This window comes from Solanum lycopersicum, chromosome 2 (genome assembly GCF_036512215.1).
Source record: "Solanum lycopersicum chromosome 2, SLM_r2.1".
NCBI classification, from domain to species: Eukaryota; Viridiplantae; Streptophyta; class Magnoliopsida; order Solanales; family Solanaceae; genus Solanum; species Solanum lycopersicum.
In genome coordinates, this window is record NC_090801.1 from 37,627,298 (window position 1) to 37,636,919 (window position 9,622).

A 9,622-nucleotide genomic window follows, 5' to 3' on the forward strand; every position below is an offset into this window, starting at 1 on the left:
CCTACCTCCACCGAAGAATTGGAATCAACAAGCAATTTCCCAAGCTTTGATATTCCCTCTGCCTCTTGATCGATCAATTTCTCTCTCTCCTTGTTCTCTCTATTTTCTTTATTCAAACCCTCTTTCTTTTACCCTAGTTAACATATAATTAAGTGTAAAAGATGGCAATAATACCCCACTAATTAACCCAAAGTTACCTCTTTTATCCCTCAAGAATTTTAGTTATTAATATAACCCCACGAAATCTATAATTAAGGAAAGAATAGTCCCAAAATGTCCCTTAAAACGTGTAAGGAAATCCGATTCTGCCTGGGATTTGCGCAACCTATGACGGGCCGTCGTGCCTGCGACGGTCCATCCTGCAGGTCGTTGCAAGGGTCAGAGAGTCAATTTCCACTGAACAATCTATGACGGTCCGTCACGCCTGTGACGGTCCGTCCTGCCATTCCGTCACGAAGTTCAGAGAGTCGATTTTCAGTACCCAATTTCAGATTTTCTAAGTGTTTTGAAACGAGACCCTGTGATGGTCCATCGTGCCCATGACGGTCCGTCGTTCCCATGACGGTCCGTCGTGCCCATGACGGTCCGTCGTGGGGTCCGTCGCTTCTGCCAGTTTTTCCAGAATTGGAGTCTGTTGCTCCAAACGACTAAACAGGTCGTTACAATCACACAACATTCAAACATTATCAATCAATCACTCAACAATTCATGTGAAATTGAACATAGAAAACGTTTACTTTTCATTGGAAGTGATAAATCTAGGGTTAGGAAGAAAATCCATTTTGTAGAGTAAAAACCCTACGATTTTAAGTTCTTGAAAACTTATCTTGAAAGGAACTCTTGGGGAAAGGAATCCCAAGAGTTAAAAACCCATACCTTATAGTTGAAAAATCCACGAAAATCTAATTGGAAACTTTGAAACCTTCGTCTTCTTCCTTAAGCTTTTCTTGTTCTTCAATGGAGTTTGGAAAAGAGAGCATTCTTGAGTGAATTTTCATTTGATCTGATTTGGGACGTGTAAAAGTGGTATAAAACTATACATATATAGTCCTCCTATGAATAACTCAAAAGACCCGCCACTTAAATTACTAAAATGCCCCGCCTAAATTAATTAAAAATAGGGAGCATTTGACTTAGCCAAATCTGAAATTTTTCTAAGGGTGCCGGCCTTGACTTTGATTTTTAGTTAATTAATTAAGTGACCTAGGGTAATTAATAAAGTACCCCCATGTCACTAGGACCATAACCAACCCCTTTGGACAATCCTAGGTTAGGTACTAGGATGTTTCTTTAGTTAGTTACTAGGCTAGAGTCACCCGGTTAGGTTTTAGGATTTCGGTTACACTAGTTAGTTTATTTCGGTTAGTCCTAGGTTATTTAGATAATTAGGTAAGTTAGTTAAAGTCTAGAATTGGTTAGGAAGCTAGGGGCGCCTGCCCCCTAACTTCCCTTACCAAATTCGGTTGGGCTGGTCGCTTGGTCTCTTGGCTGGCAGCACATGTGTTGTTGAGCACTTCTTGTTGTACCAAGGATCCTCACTATGTCGTTGGGCAATGCTTAATATACATGATCATTTTAAATGATCTTGTGCTATGGTACCCAGGCTTGACACTTGGATGCCTCGTACCTAATGTGTACACCAAGAAACTAATGTGATTAGCTTAGGATTTTCATTGCACGTACAATTCCTAAACAAGATTGGATTGGAGGATTTGAACATCAAAGTCTATCTTAATTTACTTGTTCATACTTAGAAATTGGCTAAACATCAAAGTTTATTGTAGGTTACTTGTAAATATATAAAAATTGACTAACACCCTTAAGTCAATATTCTCAAACATTCCAAATATTACTCAATATTGGGAATTGGAATGTCTATGTACCCCAATACATATTCTTAAAAGCTAATAGGCTCTTTACTGAACATGTACATTTTCCGGAATGTTACAAATCCATGGCTAGAATTCAAAAGAGAATATTTCATGTTTTTGATCATATTTGAAAACCATTGTAATTGAATCCTTGAATGGAAGATAATTCAAGGATGAAATACCATACCTTGGTTGTGAAGAAAATCCCACAAAATTGATGGAGAAAAACGTGGAAAAATTGTCTTCTTCCTTGGACCTTGAAAGCTTCATCAATGGAGGTTTTGGAGAGAAGGAATGGAGAGGTTTTGTTTTGGACTTGAGGGTTTTGATTTGAATAGTAAATTGGGGTTAAAACAGATCAATATCTGTCAATAACTAGCACCCGAACTACTCAGAAGACCCCTTCACTTATAAGACCTTTTCACCAAGTCAAACTTAACTTAAATTTTTGGAACTTTTGTCAGGGAACAAGTCCACGGCGCGAAGTTTTTCCCATATTATTTTTTAAAATGAATTTTGAGAAGTAAAGTCCGCGTTGTTTCCGCGAGCGGAGGCAGAATTTGGTCTTGGGAAGAACAAGTCCGCGATGCGACATGTTCCTTAAATGTACAAATTTTGCTGCCTTTGGCAACTTTGACCCACAAATTGTGTCCTCCTCAAGGACCATTAAGGTGGTCATTGTGGAGTCGTGCATGAATTGTTCCCAACCTAAATACGCTAGTCTAGATGTTAGGAACCCCTTACATGAATTTGAACTCGTCTAGATGTTAGGAACCCCTCACATCAATTTCAACCAAAACAAACACGTAAAACATGCAGAGGCACACTAAAATACACAAGCACGTCTCAAGGCGAAAATTCCAAACTCTTCGACGTTTGACCTCCAACCACTACAAAACTTTAGACTCCCTCACAATACTATTATAGACCATGTTAAGACTTTATAGACTCATGATACACATGATAGAATCTAGTTTAACCTAGTTTATTTTAGAGGTGTTATATTTAAGGAGGTATCTAAACGCCCGTGTAGTTTAAATATTAAAGTAAGTTATCGTGCCATGTTTAGGGGAGTTTTTTTTTTATGTATTTTATAAATCAAAAGTACTAAAGTTACAATTCTTTTTATGTTAGTATATTTTAATATATATATATATATATATATATATATATATATATATATATATATATATATATATATATATATATTATTGCTTGACTATTGAAAATATAAAATGATTCAATAAATTGATGAAGAGAGTAAACTGAAAAAAATGATTTCATTAATTATATTTTCACTAATTGATTGACATGTAATCTTAAATAACTATTTATATTTATCCTAAAACTAAAAAAAATGACTTTATATGAGGTTAAGTGCACACATCTTAATTTAACCCTTTTCAAGTATGTAATTATTTGACTTTTTGAATTTATATTATTATTAATATAATTATATCTAATTTATTTTTGACAAATGAATACTATGAATTATAAAAAAGCTAAAGAAAATCAATACTAATTTTAAGAAATAATGACATTCTAATTTTAATATATTACAACTTCATCCGCCCACTTTTATTTGTCATGGTTTCTTTTATTTTTAGAGTCAAATTATAAAAACATTGACTAACATCTTTCAACATATTTTTCATCATATTGATATGCAAGAAATTACAACTGATAGTATTTTTCATTTAGTTTTTGAATATTTAAATTTGTTGCTACAAAAATTGAATTAATAGAATCTAATTAACTTTGAAATTAGTGAAATTGACTTTTGAAATGCGCAACATGATGAATAAAAGTGAACCAAGGTAGTATTTTTATTTTACTTTGATCTTGCTATTGTGTTATTTTAAATTTATGTAATGAGATATATTTAAATTAGAAAATAGTAACTAATATAAAGTACTCTATATTAAATGGAGCGGTAAATAGGAGGTGGGATGGAGGAGTTGAGGAGTAAGAAAAGAAAAGAAGAGGTTCAAAAGACACGGGATCAGTGGCGGAACCAGAATTTACATTGAAGGGTGTCAAAATACAAAATAGTAAGTACACATAAAATCAACAAAATAAATTTTAGTAATTTAAGTGAAAAAATTACAATATCAGAATCATTTGGCGATTCGAAGAGTCATAGCAAAAGCAGTGAATAAGCAACAAACTAAAATGAATTTTTTAGTTCTTCCTCTTCAACCCCTTTAATGTTGAAATTAAGGATTTTTTTAATACTCAAAGTAGAATTTTTTTTTTTTAAAATAACATATTATTGTTAACTATATTTAAGTTAGTAACTTCAAAAATGGTGAAAAAAAATCCTTCAGTTTTGTAATATTTAAAGATAATAGACGCCTCTTGAATTATTAATTTTAATTTTAAAAAAGACAAAAAATAATAAAAACCCCCAGCCAGGTTTGAACCCTTGACATTCTGGCCAAAGATTGAGGAAAAATTTTGCAACAGCTCAACCACTTAACTAAATTTTCATCTTGTGTTACAAAGTGTCAACTACAATATATATAGGAATAAAATCAAAATTTAACCTACCTATGTAATTTTCCAATGAAGGGGTGTCGAACAATGGTAACTCCTCCCATGCACGTGACCTACAATGTGTACTTTGTTCTATTAAAAAAAAATCTGTATACAACTATGACATGGTATATCTCATCCACCATAAAATTATTCGACATGTAAAGACATGTTACATCACTTCTTCTATATATAACTTGAGTTGATTTACTATATATTAAATAAAATCTATACAAATAAAATATAAATGAATGCAAAAAGTTAGAGCAATCTAAAATAAAATATAATCAGCACAATATAATAGGTCTTGTAATCTCTTTGTGCTTTAGCTTATCTTCGGTATGGTTGATATCCACTATTTTCCAATGCTTATTTCTTGTTGATCTCAGTCCTTGGCTTTGTGTCCTTAAGTTCATTTGAGAAAATAAAGCAGTACGAGAAAATAAAGTTAATTGTAAGGAATAACACTATGAATTCGTAAGATGTTCCCTCAAATGTGAAGGTAATTTTGTCCATTAAAGTGTTATGCAAGGTTATTGGACATATTGTTTCTTAAGATACTCCTTCAAATGTGAATGCAATTTTTATCCATCAAAGTGGTATCAGAAGTTATTGAGCACATTGTTGTTGGTGAACCCAAATTTGAAAAGTTTTGTAAATCCTCCGTCAAATAAAAGAATACAAAGTGGTAGTACATTTGGTACATTTGACCTCTTAAAGTGATGTTTATATGAGTCACATACATTTGATGAATGTGAAAGCATGACAATGAGTTTCTAATAAAAATTTGTGGAGCGTATTCAATTGGATGTATTCTTATGGATAAGAACATGTTATGTATTGTTGGATAAATATCACATCTCACCTCTATGGGAGGTATGAGAGATTGAAAAGAAATATTTTTACATAAATGATCATTTATTCATATACTGTAAGTACTACACAAACATTGTGGTATGTTAAATTATGAACTATTGAAGAAAAAAAAGAAAGAAATAACTCTTTCTTATGAAGGTTGTGTCTATGACCAAACAAACTTGTCATTGATTGTCGAGAAATATCTTGCATGTGATAATTTTAACTATGACAATAATATTGATTTTATCGTTGAAGGAGAAATTCACCATAGGAATGGCTTGAAATTTGTTGTAGTACACAAAAATAATTAATAATGTTGAAAGGGCTAATTTATTATTATTCGGAGGAATGAAATTGTTTATAATATTGGGGCTGTAGTATGTCTTAGAACAAACTTTTATGTTTTGGAATAATTGAGGAAAATATTACATTTAGGCTATAAATATGGGAGATTTAATATCTTCAAGTTAGTACAACTAAAGTGGGTTATAAATATTTACATGAACATTACTCATTTTTCTCGTTCTTTTTTGTATACAAATATGAGAATGATGATGAAATCACAATTAAAAGTAAATTAGAAGCTTACTAGAATAAATATCAGTTGGCATAATCGGTTGACCATTGTGATTCAAATGTGATGCAAAAGAAATTGAGAATTCATGTGACTATATGGTTGAAAAGATAAAAGATTCTTAAAAAATTCTCTTGTGTTGCTTGTTATTATGATAAAATGATTATTGTACTAGTTAAGGTTGGGATTGTATCCTTGAAATTATTTGGAACGTATAAAAAGGTGAATGTGGGCCCGTTCGCCTGCCATGTTGTCACACCCCGAGATACCCCCGAGACTCAAACATGGAACCTAGGACCACAAGTGATCGAAAGCTAACTATGCTGACATGATCAAGAGTATACCAAAAATAACAAAATAATAAACCGATGTGGAGGCTATAATCATGAATAAAATGAAAAGATGAAGAATATTCATATACTATAACATAGACATATGAAAACTTTCAAGTTTAATATAAGGAAGATATTAACTCATTTCTAAGTTAAATCTAACTATGTTTGAAAATAGCCTCTAACTGACTAGAAATCTAAGTCTAGTAAAACTGAAACTAAAGGACTAAAAATACAGAAAAGGAACTCATGACTGTTGTCCTCTGAGAATGACGACTAATCACTGATATCGTTGAACTGGAGATCGGGAACCGTTCTAAGCGTAATCTGGATGTTGAGAACCTGAACTTACATTATGAGAAGATGTAGCGCACGTATCCCTAGTACTTAAAAGGTATTAAGCATGTAGGATATAGTACAACTGAAATAATGCATAACTAAACAAAACAATAAAGCAATGAAATAATATGAACATGATAAAGGTGCTGAAATAATGAACATGACTAATGTGAATGCATTTACCAAGTTATACATGCTAATAATGCAAACTAGAACATGGTCAATGCAATGGAGTCTAACTGAAATGTGGGAGCTACTAATAACCGATAATAAAACCACATGAGCGAACTTTGGAGTCCCATATATAAGCCCCATCGAGAGGACCCAACATACGCTACAAGAGGTATAGAGGCATGCTGGCATGAAAACTAAAATGATGCCCATAAAGGAGATTTACAACTTTCTTGGCTAGTAGTTTTGGGACTATTTGGGTGCACTGAACCCTAGTTCAACTCGGTATTATGCTACTCCCAATGGATTATGTAACTAACACATTATGACTGGATTTTCGTAAGATACTGGATAACTCAAACTGAATATGCAACTTAAGGATGGAACAACTAAACTGATATTTATGCATTAATAAATTAGTCATGTGTCATTACCATAATTATGCATTAATAAATTAGTCATGTGCGTATCTTATGACTGGATTTTCGTAAGATACTGGATAACTCAACTGATATTTATGCATTAATAAATTAGTTACGCAAAAGAACTTTTTCACATGAAAAATCATTTTAGCATGAACCCTTTTTACCATAATTATGCATATTTTGGTAAAACAAACCTCAAATTTATTCATTATTTCAAAGAGGATTATTACTAACCTCAACTTTGTGTAGAACTTTAAGGAAAAAGATGAGTATAGAGGTACTTCATGTCGGCCTCGGCCTCCTATGTTGCTACCTAGCTAGGTGGTTTCTCCATAGGACTTTTATAGAGGCCACCTCTTTGTTCCTCAACTTCTGGACTTGACGATCTAGAATTTACACTAGAACCTCTTCATAGGAAAGAATCTCATCCGCACCTAACCCTTCAATAGGGATAATGGTCATGGGATCACAAATACACTTCTTTATTTTGGAGACATGACATATCGGATGAACCGAAGATACTTAACTAGGTATTTAAACTCATATGAAACTTTTTTGACCCTTTGCAACATCTCATAGGGACATTAATTTGGGGACTAAGCTTCCTCTCCCAATCTCAACACCTCTTTCATAGGTGAAATCTTCAAATACACCATATCACCCACTTCGAATTCAAGATCTCTTGTTCTATTATTTCTATAGGATTTTTGCCTACTATAGGCTGTTTTCAAACTATCCCTTTCACTCGAACCTTCTTCAAAGTGTCATAGATTATATCATGACCAAGGATTAAATAATATCCTACCTCAAACACCCCAATCGGATACCTAGATATTCTACCGTAGACTGCTTCAAAAGATGCCAGGGAAATGCTCGAATAATAGCTATTATAATAGGATAACTCAATCAATGGTAGGTGATTGTCCCAATTACCTTTAAAATCCATCACACAGGCTCTTAACATGTCTTCTAGGGTTTGAATAGTACGTTCCGCTTGACCATCCTTTTGGGGATGAAAAGTGGTGCTAAGCTTCACTTGAGTACCCAACCATTTTTGGAAAGACCTCCAAAAACAAGAAGTGAATTGTGCACCTTTATCTGATATGATCGATAAATGATTCCTATGAAGACTCACAAACTCATCAATGTATATCCATTTATAACCTCTACCGAATGCGTAAACTTAACGGGGAAAAAGTGAGCAGATCGATTTACAAATTGGCCAATTATCTACGACTGTGAACACACGGCAACCGGTCACTCTTCCTAGCAACACTGTCCAAAATCCAAAAAATGATGCACACTGCATGACAATCACTACTCGGGGTGATAAGCAAACCGTTGCCCATATATGCTATCTAATGAGGAAAAGGTGAGAAAGGATAATTATAAGGTGGTAGAGGGTAGTGGTGAAGCAGAAGATAGCACTGGAAAAGATGCAGAAGTCCCTATAAAGGTAATTCCCATGCCTAGACCACCACCCCCCTTTCCTCAGAGATTATTGAAAAAGACCGAGGATGGTAAATATCGGTGTTTTATAACAATGATGAAGCAGCTTTCTATCAATGTACCTTTGGTAGAAGCTCTAGAACAAATGCCCGGTTATGCGATGTTTATGAAAGATCTGGTTACAAAGAAAATATCGGTCACTTTCAAGGATGATGATAGAATGCAGCATTGTAGTGCTATTACTACAAGATCTCTCGTACAAAAGAAAGAAGATTCGAGTGCGTTCAGAATTCCTTTTACAGTCGGGTCATTACATTTTGCGAAAGTATTATCTAATCTGGGGGCAAGCATAAATCTGATGCCCCTCTCGATTTACAAGAAGTTGGGTTTGAGTGACTCAAAGCCCACTGCGATGCGACTATTGTTGGCTGATCGAACAGTTGAAAGGCCTATAGGGATACTCCACGATGTGCTAGTAAAAGTGAAGTCATTCATATTTCCGACATATTTTGTTATTCTTGATTATGAAGTCCATTTTGAAGTGCCTATTATTCTTGGGAGGCAATTCCTTGCTACGGGTAGAGCCTTAGTTGATATGGAAAAGGGGCAGATGAATGAAGAAGTGACCTTCAACATTTGTAGGTCCATGAGGCAGAGTGGTGAGCTCCAATAGGTATCTGACGTACCCCACAAAGAAAAGATGAAGAAGGATAATGAACTAAAAAGTGAAAAATGAGAGTTTATGGTTGGGGATTTAGTGCTTTTAGACAGTTCTAAGTTACGTTTTCTTCCAGGAAAGCTCAAGTCCAAATGGACTGGCCCTTACTTGATTACCCAAGTATTCCCTAATGGAGCAGTTGAGTTAAAAACCAAGGAGGGAGTGCGGTTTAAGGTGAATGGAGAACAAATAAAACTCTATTTTGGGCATACTTCATCGGTTAATGAAGTGATACAGGCATACCATCTTGATGAAGACTGAGTAATCAAGTGCCCTCAGTCATGCCGCGACGTTAAATCAGGCGTTTGTTAAGAGGCAACCCAATACTTATAGTTTTTTTTCTTTTTAGT